The sequence below is a fragment of the Globicephala melas genome, unplaced genomic scaffold (genome assembly GCF_963455315.2).
Source record: "Globicephala melas unplaced genomic scaffold, mGloMel1.2 SCAFFOLD_214, whole genome shotgun sequence".
NCBI classification, from domain to species: domain Eukaryota; kingdom Metazoa; phylum Chordata; class Mammalia; order Artiodactyla; family Delphinidae; genus Globicephala; species Globicephala melas.
In genome coordinates this window covers 428072-442697 of record NW_027207386.1, presented here as the reverse complement: position 1 = coordinate 442697, position 14626 = coordinate 428072, and the positions used below count along the sequence as shown (strand labels likewise).

Sequence of the window (14626 nt, the reverse complement as noted above, 5' to 3'; positions counted from 1 at the left end):
TCGAGGAAGGCAACAAGCGCCATCCCAAATTGCAAAAATGGCTCCAGGTTGACTCCTTGTGTCCTCACTCTTTGTAATGTAACATTCCAACTTCTCCCATCAAGAGGCAGAGTTGATTTCCCCACCCTTAAAGTTAGGTGACTTGCCATGGCCAATAGAAGGCAGCAGAAACGATGGTGTGCCAGCTCAGAACTAGGTCCCACGATGCTTCTACTCTCCCTCTCGGAGCCCTGCTACCCCCATGAGCACAAGCCCCAGTTACTAGCTGGGACATAAGAGGCATGTGGCCCCGTCAGTCCCCTGGCCCGGCTACAGCCAGCCCACAGCTGACCCCACAGGGGTAGCAGCAATTCCAGCCATGATAAGCAGGGTTGTGAGGAAGAATTAAGTGCATAAGCGTATGCTATAATTTATAAACCACTCTGTCAACCTACGACATTATTTTTCAAAAGAATTTTTGTTATTTTGAATCCCTGCGTGGACATATTGAAAACAGCACTCCAATGATTGCTGGAGAGCAAAGGATGCAACCTGAAATTGAGAGTAAAATATATTAGTTTATCCAGATTCACATATTTGTATAAATTACTAGAAAATCATCTGAAGAAAAACAGACCCCAATGAAAAAAACAGTCCAGGGTCAGCTGGGGAGTGGCTGTGTTTGGGAAAGTGGTCACACCAGGGACTCTTCAACAGGAATGGTAATGTTTCACTTCACACACTGGCTGGAGGACACAGGAGTGTCTGCGATGTTATAATGTGAGCACGTTGCATGTAAAAGCCACTGCTGACCACATCTAGGGGATCTGATGCGTGGGAGCTGGTAGTGGGTGGAGGCATCCAGAAGGTGGTGGTAGAAGAGGAACGTTGTACACGTAACGCCTAAGGCCTGACAAGAGGACGACCACTGTTCTAGAAACTGGACACAAATCCAACTTCTACGGCCAATCTTGGAAGACAAACTGAGGCATATTTAAAGTTTTAACACTTTATGTGAGCAAAAATAGATTCAATTCAGGCACCACAAAGCGGAAGAGGTGAGGAGCACTCCAGCCACAGGAGCTGCAGAGATGTTTATTTTAAAAGGGCAGAAGCAAAGCAAGGAAATGACTGATTTGCTATGGCTTTAACGCCTAGTTGGTGGTTTGTGACTGGTTGTCCTCAGCGGTTTTCGTCACCCTGAGGCGTTGACAGGCTTAGATTTTGGTTGGTTTACGTAAGCAGCCGCATCACTAGAGCCACTGCGGTCTAACGGCCTCCTTGCAGGGTTAATTTACTGACACCAATCGCCTGAGTCCTTCCTCTCACTCAGTCACTTCACTTCCTACGCCTCAGTTTCTCCTCTGTAAAGTGGATATTCAGTAGTAAATTCTCGGGGTTGTCAGTACAAATAAATAAACAAAGTGATTATTAGTAACCACGATCATGTCCTGAATGCACGGAACACGTCACCGTTTGCCAACCACCGTGTCAAGTCAGCAGAAACTACAGAAATTAAGGGCTCTCCGCAGAAATTCACACACCCGCGCACCAGGTAACGGACCACAGGCAAACGTTCACTCAGCCTTTCCTGTGTCCCTCACGAAGTGCACACTCTCTCCTGGGCGGCGCGAGCACAGACACTTAGTGGGAGTTTACTTTTAAAATGCGCTGATACAATCATGTCTCACTTTTGTTTGGATCAGTCAGCAAACGCGTTTTCGAAACCCCAAATTCTCCACACCGCCTACCTTTCGCGCCGTCCTAGTCTCGAAGCTTCCACCACTGCTCCTCAAGCCGGGTCCCCTTGGGAGACGGGGCTGCGTGCTGGCGCACAGGGCGTGCGCTGACGTCCTCGAGCCCCGCCCCCAAGGTCCCGCCCGGAAGTTTAAACCGCCGCGCCGCGTCTCGCGGGGCGTTGAGGCCGGCGCCAACAGCCGGCGATGCGGGGTCACGGGGTCGTGGCATGGAGGGGGCCGGCGTATCTGGGGCCCGTGGCCCTGCGTCTTCCGCCTGCTACGTGGGTCCTGCCCACGCTGCGGCGCCGCAGCCGCCGGGCGGTGGGCGCCCGAGGGACCGGGAGGCGAGCAGGGACCGCCAGGCGGCTGTGGGCATCGTGTCCGCAGCCAGCGTCCCCGAGGCCACGCTCCGGCCATGATCACTCGGTGAAGCTGCGCCGCGACAGCGTGGCCGACTTCTGGCGCTGTGAGGAGCTGTGTGCGCTGCAGGACTCGCTGCCTCTGCCCGCCGGTCGCGCTTCCCTGCGGGAGGGCTGCTGGACTTCAACGCCGACCGCCTCCGTGGGGTTGACTGGACGCCGCTCTTGAGCACCCTCTGCCCGTGATCTGTATCCAGAGTTTCTTCCAGCCACGGCTTGGCGAGACAGGTTTGTAGTTCCCGCTTCCAGGGGCCCTCATGTGGGCGCTGAGAAGCGGGGTTTTAGATGGTGCAAGGTGGAGGGTGGGCACTAGAACCGGTGCCCAGTGCCCGGGTGTGCGTGCACTAGACGGGGCGTGCGGCTTAGGACCCCTGCCAGCTCGGTGACCCCGGCCGAGTGCTTTAAGGCTTCTAGGTCTCAGTGTTCTCATCTGTTGCATGGGCTTAACAGGACCCACTCTCTGTGGAGGTTACAAGGTCTCACTCTGTTAATGCTTGTAGACTCTACAATGTAGAACACTTAGCACAGTTTGGAGCGTCGTTAATGGTTGCACAGATGTTACCTGGTGTGTTGAATGACTTTGCCTGGTACAGACCAAAGCGATTAGGAAATTGATATATCCCAGCTTCATTTCCTTTCCATTCAAACAGGGCTCAGGAAAAAGAAATTTTTTTCAATAGTATCCTATAGTGGAAAGAGCACCAGTGTGAAGGCAGCTTAGGGTTTGAATTCCAGGGCTTATGCTCTCTGTGGCCTGGGCAGGTTTCTTTTGCGCTACAATCCCCACACTTGTAAAATGACATTAAAAACCACTCTTTCTGTGGGTTCTTAGAATTAATTAAACAGGTTATGTGTGTAAAGTATCCTGGTACTTGAATGAGTTGTCAGAACCAAGGGCTGCTGGAGACGACGCTTCTGCCCTAGGTAAGCTCCCCTTCTACTGGTGGCAAGTAAACACAAGCACAGTAGTCAGTGTTCTGGAAGAAGTGAGTTCTGGTGCTACAAAGCATAGAATCTCTTTTTTCTTTAATTTAATTTTTATTTTATATTGGAGTATAGTTGATTTACAATATTGTGTTAGTTTCAGGTGTACAGCAAAGTGATTCAGTTATACATATATCCATTCCTTTTCAGATTCTTTTCCCGTACAGTTTGTTACAGGATACGGAGTAGAGTTCCCTGTGCTATGCAGTAGGTCCTTGTTGATTATCTATTTTATATATAGTCGTGTGTATATGTTATTCCCAAACTCCTAATGTATCCCTCCCCGCCATCTTTCCCCTTTGCAGAGCACAGAATCTTGGAAGGGAAAGTTCAGGGTAGGCTCTTGGAGGAGGTGCCATCCTTTCTAAGGATATGTAGAAGCTCCTGGGGTGGCAGGAGGGAGCAGTGTGTGTCAAAGTTTGAGAAATATAAAAAAATATGGCAAAACTCAGGTACAGGACTGGAACTCAGGGTTTGGGAAAGCAATGAGAGTTGATACTGGAAACCTAGTGGGGCCCCACAGAAAGGGGCCTTGTTTGTCATGTCAGAAGTTTGGATGTTTATCCTGAAGGCTGTGGGAAACACCAAAGAACAGTGAAATGGAATTCTGGTTTAGAGGCTCACTGGGACCTCCATGTGGAAGGCAGTTGATTGGGTGCAGCGTGAATTGTAATCAAAGGGTCCCACTTAAGTTATAAAAGGTGGAACTGGATTTTGCAGATCTGAGAGAGAATGGGTGAGGCCTGGTGAGCAGTTAGAAAAGGGAGGGCAGCAAGCCTGGGTGACAGTTTACGGCTGCATCTTTTTGTGAGATACAGAGCACAGTAGAGAGGGATTGGAGGTGGGGAGAGGATCTTACTTGATCTTCAGTGCTTTAGAGGGGCCTGGTAGAGGGGCCAGGTCTGGGCCCAAGATACAGATCTGGGCTTTCTGGAAGGACAGGTGTTTGAAGGCATGGGAGAGACTTAGGTTATCCACAAGAATATCCAAAGAGTCATAGGTCTGAGAGTTTTTAAGTGGGTATATTTGAGGATGTTTATAAGCTGAGAGAAAGTAGCCAGCAGAGGAAGGGTGTGAAGATCTAGGAAAGGAAATGATTGTTCGTTTGTTTTCGAAAAGCTGAATACTTATCGTGTGCCTGGCCCTTTACTAGGATCTGGGGTTCACACCATCTGTTCTCTCTCCTGCAAGGACAGTTCAATTCATCCCCTGGTGAACAGAAGTCAGATTATTCTTTGCATCCCATTCAGGTGTAAGAACTGTTCTGTACCTCTGAAGGGACTTTACTTAAGCAGAGTAATAAGTTAGAAATCAAAAGAAATTAGAGCTGGAAGGGACCTTAAAGGCCACTGTACTTAATTTTGCCACATATTTTACATTGAATGTAACAAAAATTTATTGTTGAGCCCTTTCTCTTCAGAGTTCCTTCACTGAACTTCCTTTATGTCTTGAATCCAGTGGGGCTAGCTTGTAGATTTTGGCCTCCTCTTAAATTTGCTTCTTCATCCATATTACATTTTGCCCAGACTATGGCAGAAACTCCTGGGTGGTTTCGCAGCTCCTGGGCTCAGCTCCTCTAAGTTCATCTGCCTACTCGGGTTGAGTGATCTTGTAACATAAAAAGCTATGCTTAAAATAATGCTGCTAATGGCTTGCCCACACAGAGTTAGTGCATACTAGCCACGCAGCGTTTGCCCTGCCTAGAGGCGTGTAGTCTGAACTGTGCTGGGCCAAGCCTCATGGGGCTCTTTTTTTTTTTTTTTTTTTTGCGGTACGCGGGCCTCTCACTGTTGTGACCTCTCCAGTTGCGGAGCATAGGCTCCGCACGCACGGGCTCCGCGGCCATGGCTCACGGACCTAGCCGCTCCGTGGCATGTGGGATCTTCCCGGACCGGGGCACGAACCCGTGTCCCCTGCATCGGCAGGCGGACTCTCAACCACTGCGCCACCAGGGAAGCCCCGTCATGGCGTTCTTTGGCCCTGAGGAAGGGGAACTTTTTGGGATCACTTCCTTTGTCTAATTGGTCCTTCAGCAGCGGGGCGCCTTTTTCTAATCAGCGGAGGCACCCTTACTCAGCTAGTGGTAGTCCCAGGCCTCATCACCTGTGGGATAAAAGCCATGCTCTCTCCCAGGCTTGCTTCTGCCAGCATCTCTATTTTCCTTTGTGTCTCTTCTCACACTTGGACCCCTGGCCTTTAGTCGTCCCCACCTGAAGTATTTACAGTGCCCAGCAGGAGTCAGGCTTGAGTGTCTTTTCACAGATGTTCCCTCTGCAGTTAATGCACCTCCTACTCCAACTCTGCATAGCCTCATCTTTCTAGATTCTACTTAAGGGTTCTCATGAAGCTGTCACTTAGATATAACTTTTTGCCTCCATAGGCACCTCTGTGCATAAAGGTTATGTTTATTTATCTCATGTGACTGAAATTTTGATTTTATACATCTTCCTCCTTAATGAAGGCTTTAAGGGCAGGAGTCGTTTCTAATCCTTAGCACAGAGCAGATGCTTTTTTTCTTTTTATTTAGGTGCTTTTTAATGATGATAAAATGTATGGTTTAAACCACTCATTTTACAATATTTTTGCTTTAGGTTGTGACAGAAATGAAGTTTACAGAAGTCGTGTTCCTGCGATAAGAAATAAAGATGTGACCTTCCAGTTGTGTAAAGCTCATGAAGGCTGTGTAAGTGCATCGGGTGCGCTAAGGAACCTGGAGCTAAGTGGGCTAGTTCTGAGAGAGAGAGACTTAACTATGTTAACAAAAGTAAGCCTTCATTGTGTCCTGCCCACCTTTGATAGTTGCTTTTGGGGCAAACTAAAGCAATAAAATTTTAAACTGTTCCTCCCCATTAAAGGGATTGAATATTTGGCCACTTTGGTGAACCTGTGTCTTGCGAATTGTCCAGTTGGAGACGGAGGTTTCGAAAGTGAGTTTCAGTCTTGTTTAAGTCTCTTCCCATCGGACTGGTCTCGTGATTTCCTACACACCATGTCTGTCTACCTTTTCTTGGTGTTGTGCATGCGTGGATTGTCTCCTGTACCTGCTCAAACCTTGGTCCATTCTCATTTGTACCATGGAAGTTTGTCATGCTGGATACTGTCAGAATTAATCTTACTTAAGTTCGTGTTAAGCCACAAACCACACGTTTTGTATATTTCCTGTTTTTTGTGTTTCTTTATATTTTTATGGTTTCTCTTCAAGAAATATTATGGGACGGGAAATAGCAAGATGTAAAGAGCAAAAAAGTCATCATTCTCTTTAAATTGTTAGAACATCTATCTGCAATCATAATTATAATGCACTGTGGTATGTGTTCAAATAGGAAATATATGTAACGTCCCGTAGGAGCAGCAAACTCAGTGGTGTTGGTGAGGGTGTATGATGGACCTAATCACAAAGCAGGTGATTCTTGATTGGGGTCCTGAAACATTAGTGTACGTTCCCTGTGTCCATTAGTGGTCTGAAGGGGTAAGGAAGCCTGCCTTTCAATTTGAGGAAACAGAGGGTTTGAGGTCCTCCCTCTTCTATTGCTCTAGTATACTGCATAGCAGCTAATAAAATACTGGGTTTATAGTTGACATTTAAATCGCTGATTGATCATCAAGGTTGGCATGTATCATTGGAACTGAAAATCGGAAGAGTCTTATGCTCTTTAGGTTTTTCTTTTTTTTCCTTTGTCTCAAAAGTATGTAGTACTTTACTGAGTGGTTGGGAAGAAAGTTTGCAGTATCCAGTGTATTCAGTTTTAGTATCTAAATAGAATTAAACTGTTGCTGTAAACTGGAATAACTTTGTTACTGACAAGCTTTAGAATGCATCAGTTCATCAATTACCTGTTTGGGAAGATTGTAGTTAATGATTTTAAGAATGTGGCTGTAAACCTCCAATTGACTCAAGAAAAGCAAATAAGTCAAGATTGACAAACGTATAGGCTCTTCATCTTACTGTGTGTGTGGGTTTTTTTTTTCCTTTTAGTTATTTGGCAAGGTGTAAAGAACTCTATCACTCTTAAGACAGTAAACTTCACGGGGTATAATCTGACATGGCAGGGAGCAGATTACGTGGACAGGATCTTAAAGGTGATTTTATGTTTAAACTTTCATGAAAACATATGTGATTGAAGCACATTAATACATTGACACAGATGGCAGTTAATTTTTGTCTTTTGATACCTGTGAGTGCATCTTTCGTTTTGTTGAAAGAATAAGACCAGTTTTCAGTTTGGGATTCTACCATTTAGTAAAGATAGTCCACTTAATTTTAGAAATAGGAGATTTAATATATAATACATGATAATACTTCTATGTATTTTTAGTTACTGAAAACATTGATTGTGATGCTGTGAAGAAACTATTATAGTTTATCATAGTCTTCAAGATTTAATTTAGTCTTCAAGACTAAATTATAGTCTTCAAGATTTAAATGAGTCAAGTGTCTATTAGCTGCTGTAGTTTATAAACTAATAAACATCACTACATCGGCAACTTGTAAATACAGTTTTTAAACTAATGCCTTAACAACTTTACAGTGGTTATAATTACTGTATTGAGGCCTAAGTTATTTAATAATTTGACATGAAGTCTTTTTAATAGTTTGGTGGTGCAGATCAGGGATAGGTAAACTATGGCTGGTGGGCCAGATCCGGCCCGTCGCCTGATTTTGTAAAAAGTTTTTTGGAACATAGTGGAACCCATTGTTTACATGGTAGCTATGGCTACTTTCAGCCTACGCCAGTGGGGTTGAGTAGTTGCAACAGAAACTGTATAGCCCACAAAGCTGGAAATGTTTAAATTTAGATTTTAGAAATTGAAAAGTTCTTTGAGCCTATACAGGGCAAGTCCATTGACCCCTCGGGTAGAGAACAGTCAAGAACTTGGGTGCCGAAGCCAAATGGCCTAGGTTCAAATTCCCTTTCTCCCTTTTCATAGCTAGTGACCATGGACAAATCACTTAACGTCTATGCCTCGTTGTGAGGTTTAAATGAACTCATTTGTATAAATAGTGCTTGGCACATGCTAAGCACTGTGTAAGTGATTGCTGTTATTTCTGCTTGGAGCTTTTATAAGCCATTGTTAATAGGAAAATGACACTAATGATTTTGCTTTTAGAGTGTCAAAGGCACTTTGAGTCTTTTATGTTTTCAAGAATGTAACAAGACTTTTTTGATTTAAAGTCAGTGTTCCCTGTTACCAAAATTGATTTTATGAATATAAAGAATTGAATGTCTTTAAGACAAGACTTGTGGTTAAATGTCAAACCATTATCTTCCCAAGGCACATCAAACTGGCTGTGCATAGTCCAGGCCTCTGAAGTTTGTGTCCACACCCTAGGTAGCATGTAAGATCCATTTTGTAAATATAGTTTTAAAAATAATGCCTGGGACTTCCCTGGCGGTCCAGCAGTTAACGCTCTGTGCTCCCAATGCAGGGGGCCTGTGTTCGATCCCTGCTCAAGGAACTAGATCCCACATGCAATAATTAAAAGATCCGGCAGGCCGCAACTAAAGACCCGGCACAGCCAAAGAAACAAATAAATAAATAAATACTTTTTAAAAATAAATAAAATTCAATAATGCCTTAGGAGTTAGGAAAAGAAAATATTAGAACCTATTTAGCTTTGTATCATTTAAAAATATCTGTGTAGTTTATAATGTACCTAAATTATATGCATAGAACTTTGTGTATATAATTTGTTGAAAAATAAGATGCATATTAAAAAGTTTTCTTATGGGTTGCCCAGTCAGGTGTTTGGAGACCATTGGAGGACAGAATGATGAAATTTAGAGCCTCAGCAATGATAGAATTTAGAATCAATTCCCTGACTTAGAAGATAAGGAAAATAATTCTTAGACTGTAATTGAGTTATCCAACTTTACATAACTGTTCAAAAACAGGTCATCCAGTGGCTGGAATCTAATCACTGACCGACTAGAATGTGGGTCACTGGACTCGTAAAGCAGAACTGACTGTTTAATTTCTCAGCTTGATTCTCCTGGCACATATGCGTGATATGTGTGTGTGTAAATCTCTGACATAATAAGCCATGCTCAGTAGGCACGTCCTGTTTCCTTATTGAAGCATCTTAATTTTGTCCCATTAGATCTTTGAAGTATCAGACTACCAGAAGGCATGAAGAAACCTGAGCTGAGAGTCTTCGTTCCAGGAGACCTGATCTTGACTGTATGCCTGGTTTGAGGCGCATCGCTCTGAACTGCAACAAGCTCATTGGTGACCTGGGTGCTCGTGCTTTTGCAGAATCTCTTAGTGAGGATTTATGGCTTGGAGGTAAATTCTTAAATTGAAAATACTGAATTTTTAATGTAATATATGCTTAGCTTTTGGCATGATACTGTTGTGATAGGACTTTTTTTAAGGCCTCATTTTTCTGATAGCTTTTATGTTGCTTTTAAACTTTCTCTAAGAGTTACATATATTCTTTACAGAAAATACAGAGTAACAAGAGAACAATTACCTATAAATTTAACACCCAGACATAATCACTGTTCATTTTGGTGTATATATTCTCAGTCTTTTTATTGTTTTCTATAAATATATTTGTACACTTAGGGATTACAAAAATAGAATTGTAGTATACTTGCTATTTCATATTCCTGCTTTTTTCATTTAATGAGGTATCATGTAGTGTTCCATCATATTGATGTCCTATAATCAGTTCTTTGCAATTAGATTGAGACAGTTTGCTTTTCCATGTCAGAAACAATGTGAATACGTTGTATATACATCTCTGTGTCCATCGGGCTTACTTCTGTAGAATAAGGTACTACAAGTGGAATGACTAAGTGTGACATATTTTTAAGACTTTTCATACACATTGCCAAATTACCACCCAGAAAGGCTATGCCAATTTGTAGTCCACCCCAAGAGTGGATGTGAATGAAGCCTGCCTCTCACAAACACTGGCTGGTAGCACTTTTAAAAAACTGTAAGACTACAAAAATGAGTACCTCTCCCTTTTTTATGCAAGTGGGATTACTCCAAATTTTATAACTTTTTTCAGTTAATTCAGTATGACCATCTTAGCAAGTCAGTAAATTTGCATCTTTTTTTTGTGTGTGTGGTACGCGGGCCTCTCACTGTTGTGGCCTCTCCCGTTGCGGAGCACAGGCTCCGGACGTGCAGGCTCAGCGGGAATGGCTCACGGGCCCAGCCGCTCCGCGGCATGTGCGATCTTCCTGGACCAGGGCACGAACCCGTGTCCCCTGCATCAACAGACGGACTCTCAACCAGTGCGCCACCAGGGAAGCCTTACTGCATCATTTTTTTTGTGACCCTTCAGTGTTCCATTATATGAATATGCCACAGTGCACATAGCTTATCCGATCTTGTATAAAAGGTATGTCCAGTTTTTCAGTTACAAAAAGTACTCTGATATATATCCTTACCTATATCTCTGACTATTTCTTTTGGATCAAAAGGATATAGACATTTTAAAGACTTCTCTTACAGAATCTTGGCTTAATCTGATAGGAGAATAACCACATTTTGTTTTATTTTGTATTCATTTGATTTACTGGTGAGTTTTACTGGCTGTTTGTATTCATTTGGCTAGTTGGTTAATTACACCGGGCGTCCCTTCTTCTGTAGTGACAGTTTGTAAGGGTTGTATCATATGCTGTTAGATCCATATGTCTGACTTGCTATTTCTGTATGTCATGGGGCGTTGAAAGACTCTAGTTATTTTAATGTGATGGTCCACTCAACACTTAAATGACTCATGATAGTTTCCTTTCATGTAATATTTTTAAATACCTGTGCTTTTGCGATGATCCCTTTTGATTAAATGAGTAGGTTGTTCAGCCCCAGAACTACTAGAATTCATGATCATTTGTTCTGGTTTTTGTCTGACCTTTTACTGCGAGAGTTCTTGACCATCATACTTTCATGATAGGTTTTTAGTGTGTATTCTCTATACACACGTTGTTTGAATTTGTTAATTGTTTGTATCCTGGAAAACAGTACTTTTCTAATGTTGTACTTCCCTTATGGTTTGAGCAGATAATTCACTGATTAAAGTGATTTATACTTGTAAATTGTTCTTATCTCTACTCTGAATAGAGGTGAACCTAGATACTAAGCCTGCTTCCACCAAGAGCATTATTTGCTTCTTGTGCAACCTCAGAATTCTTGCAAGGAGTACTTTATTCATTTGTCAGTTTCACAAGTAATTTTTTTAAATACCTTCTGTGTGCCAGATACGGGTTTAGGCACTACTGATAAAGCAGTGAACCAGACAGACAAAAGTCTTGCCCTCATGGAGCTTACATTCTAGTGAAGGAGTTCAGATAGAAATTAGTAAAGAGATAAGTAATATAATTTTAGAGAGTAGGAAGTGCAAAAATATCTAAATGTAAGAAGAGGGAGGGGGGGCAGGTAGGACTCCATTGGACAGGTTAGTTAGGGGCCAGCTTCACTGGAGAAGTGGCATTTGAATGGAGACCTGAATGAAGAGAGGAGCAAGCCATGGAAGATCTGGGGTAAGCACATTCCAGGACAAGGGGGCAATGAGTATGCAGGCATGTAGGTCGGTGGAGTATTTAAGGAAAAGCAAGAAGGCCAGTCTGGGCAGAGTACTGAGTGAAGAAGAATGTGGTGTGACATGAGGTCAAGGAGCTAGCCAGGGGTCTGCTCTTGTAAAGTCTTGAAGGCCAGAGTAAAGATGTGGATTCTTCTAAATGAGTAGAGGGTTTCGAACTGGAAAAAGGCATGATCCAAATAGTATCTGAATAAGGTGACCTGGTATAGAGAATGGACTTGGGAGGATAAAGAAGAGAAACAGGGAGACCAGTTAGGAGACTATCACAGGGGTCCAAATAAGAGATGTTTATGGCCTAGGTTAGGTTGGAAGTTTGCAGCAAGTGAAAAGTGGTTGAATTCAGGTTGTGTTTTCAGGGTGTAGCTAACAAGACCTGCAGATAGATTAGTTGTGAGGTATGAAGGGAATAGTAACAAGGAGACAAGTCGTTGATGATTATGTGTGCAACTGGGTGGTATCACTTAGAAAAAGGGGGCTGATGAGAGGAGCAGCTTTTGAGGGAATACCAGGACTTTGATTTGTTATCTTAGATGCCCTTTAGGTATCTAAGTGTCTGGACAGTGCTCAGACTGTACTTTGTATCCAAAGGTATCCAAAGCCACTTTAGATGCAAAATGTTTAAAGTTGACCTTTGTTGCTGCCAAAATAGTAGCCATTGTGGGCAGTCTGCAAGATGGCATCTTAGGTTTCTGAGGAAGAAATTAGAATACACAAAGGGGTATTAAGGGTATAATTACATAATGTAGATTTCATATTTAAATTTATGGGAAAAGCAATAATTAGTTGGCTTTTGGTTTTAAATGGAAATAGCCACTCATTGGGAAATAATTACTCTAACTTCAATTCATTTTACTTTAGATCATTCTGTGATGAAAGCAATTATCAAAAAAGTTCTCCAGATGGAAGGAGTGCCAAGTCAGACATACATAACATGTTTCAGTTCGCTCAGAAGAATTTCTCTTTAATGGCTTGTTTTTCTTTCTTTCTTAAAAGAAAATTATCAAGGTACTTTCTGCCATCTTAAAACTAAGTTTTTAGTCAAATCAAATGGCTTTTGTTTTTGAAAATGTTGTGTGATGCTTTAATTTAGGTTCCCAGAAATGCAGATTGAAAACCTTTTAACTTTTTATTTTCTGGAACATATTATCGTTAGTCACAAATAGTCTTTTTTTTTTTTGGTGATAAGAATGAATAGCAGGAGCAGCATTTGTGAAACCAAATCTAATATGAAACTGACTCTTTCTTGTGAGTAAATTTGAACTTTGAAACAGCAAAACAATAAGGTTTGATATAAAGCAAAATAAATATTTTATGTTTATGATCTGCCAATTTCCCAGAAAGAGTTTTGTGGTGACTTTAGTTATATACCGGATACATTAAAATCACCAATGGACAACTCATCTTTTATTCAGGTTCCCTCTGAAAGTTTTAAAAATTTGTTGACTTAATATCACTGAACGGTTCACTTTAAAATGGTTAAAATGATAAATTTTCTGTTTTGTGTAGTTTACCACAATTTTTTTAAAATGTGTTGTTTGAAGATTTTTGGGTTTTATAAAGGTATTGTATTAGCATAAAAATGAAAAATTTAAAAGACCACCTCTAATTGCATTATCCTATCTAGCAATATTTACATTTTTATTTTCTCTTCCTGCTGTCTATAAACATAATTCCACATAACTTCAATATAATTTGCCATTCTTATCTTTTCATACTAAATTTAAATTCTGTGATTCATAGTTATACTTTTTAACATTGTATTCACAAGGTTTCATTGAGTTGGTCAATTTTTTAAATTGGTGGACAATTGGAAATAACCTAAAATAAACTATTGTAAACATCTTCATAAATACAGCTTTTTTTTTCCTACTTAAAGATGTATGTTTTTGATTCTCTGTTAATCAACTTGCTTGGACAATAGTGTATTAAATAAGTTGTTAAGAGTGTTTATGAAGTCAAAAAAAAGCTTATGATTGTCTGCCAATTGTTATTTCAAGAGAGTGATATTTTAATAATCAAATAGTACATACAAAGAAGTTAAGATTTGTGGTATCACACTAATTAGATATTATTATTAAAAATTTATATCATGTGTACAGTATTCTTAAAATAGCTAAGTTGACTTTTGCTATGATACTAGAAATGGAAATATATATATTAATAAAGCATGTATATTAGGAATTCTGTAAAATTAGTACCTGGTGGTATATAATAGGGCATCATGGAATGAGAAGAAAACAGTTAAACGTTTTTTTTTTATTTAGCATGATGAAACAAAGTGGAAATATAACTGCAATGTACAAACTCATTGAGCTATTTTAAGAGTAATTTTATTTCTTGGGCTTTTTTTTTCTATTTGCCTCAGTTATTTGGAGACATAGAGGTAAGCCAATCAGTATCTGGGTATATACCTAGATCCTGGTGAGTGTAGGGTGAAATAATGGTGTGAATTCTGTCACATTTATATTGTCATGATGTATGCCTAAAAACAGATGGGAACTTTTATTAGAAATTTTTTTTATCTCCTAACAAGAAAAGTGTAATTTAAAAAACTTTTAATACAAATGTATTTGCATTCGTTTCTGAAAGTAAAGGAAGGGTATACACATACAAACCACATGCATACAAACATTTTTTTTGACCGTAATTAAGTTAAAAAACACAATAAAATAGCACAAAATGAACTGAACTATATATTTTTAAGAGGCATGTAAATCACACAGGATCGTGTGGTGATTATCAATAAGCTACACTCTATGAAATATTTGTCCTATATTACCACATACACTCCATTTTACCCTGCATCCTAATGTTGCTAAACTATAGTAGAAAGCAACAGCATAGCACAGGGAGATCAGCTCGGTGCTTTGCGATGGCCTAGAGGGGTGGGATAGGGAGGGTGGGAGGGAGGCTCAAGAGGGAGGGGATATGGGGACATGTGTGTGCATATG

At 41.2% G+C, this 14626-nt stretch overlaps 1 pseudogene; it reads left to right on the top strand.

The window, feature by feature from the left end:
* Positions 1-1922: 1922 nt before the first annotated feature.
* LOC115850462 (centrosomal protein of 78 kDa-like) overlaps positions 1923-14626 on the top strand; it is a 29914-nt pseudogene continuing 17210 nt past the window's right edge.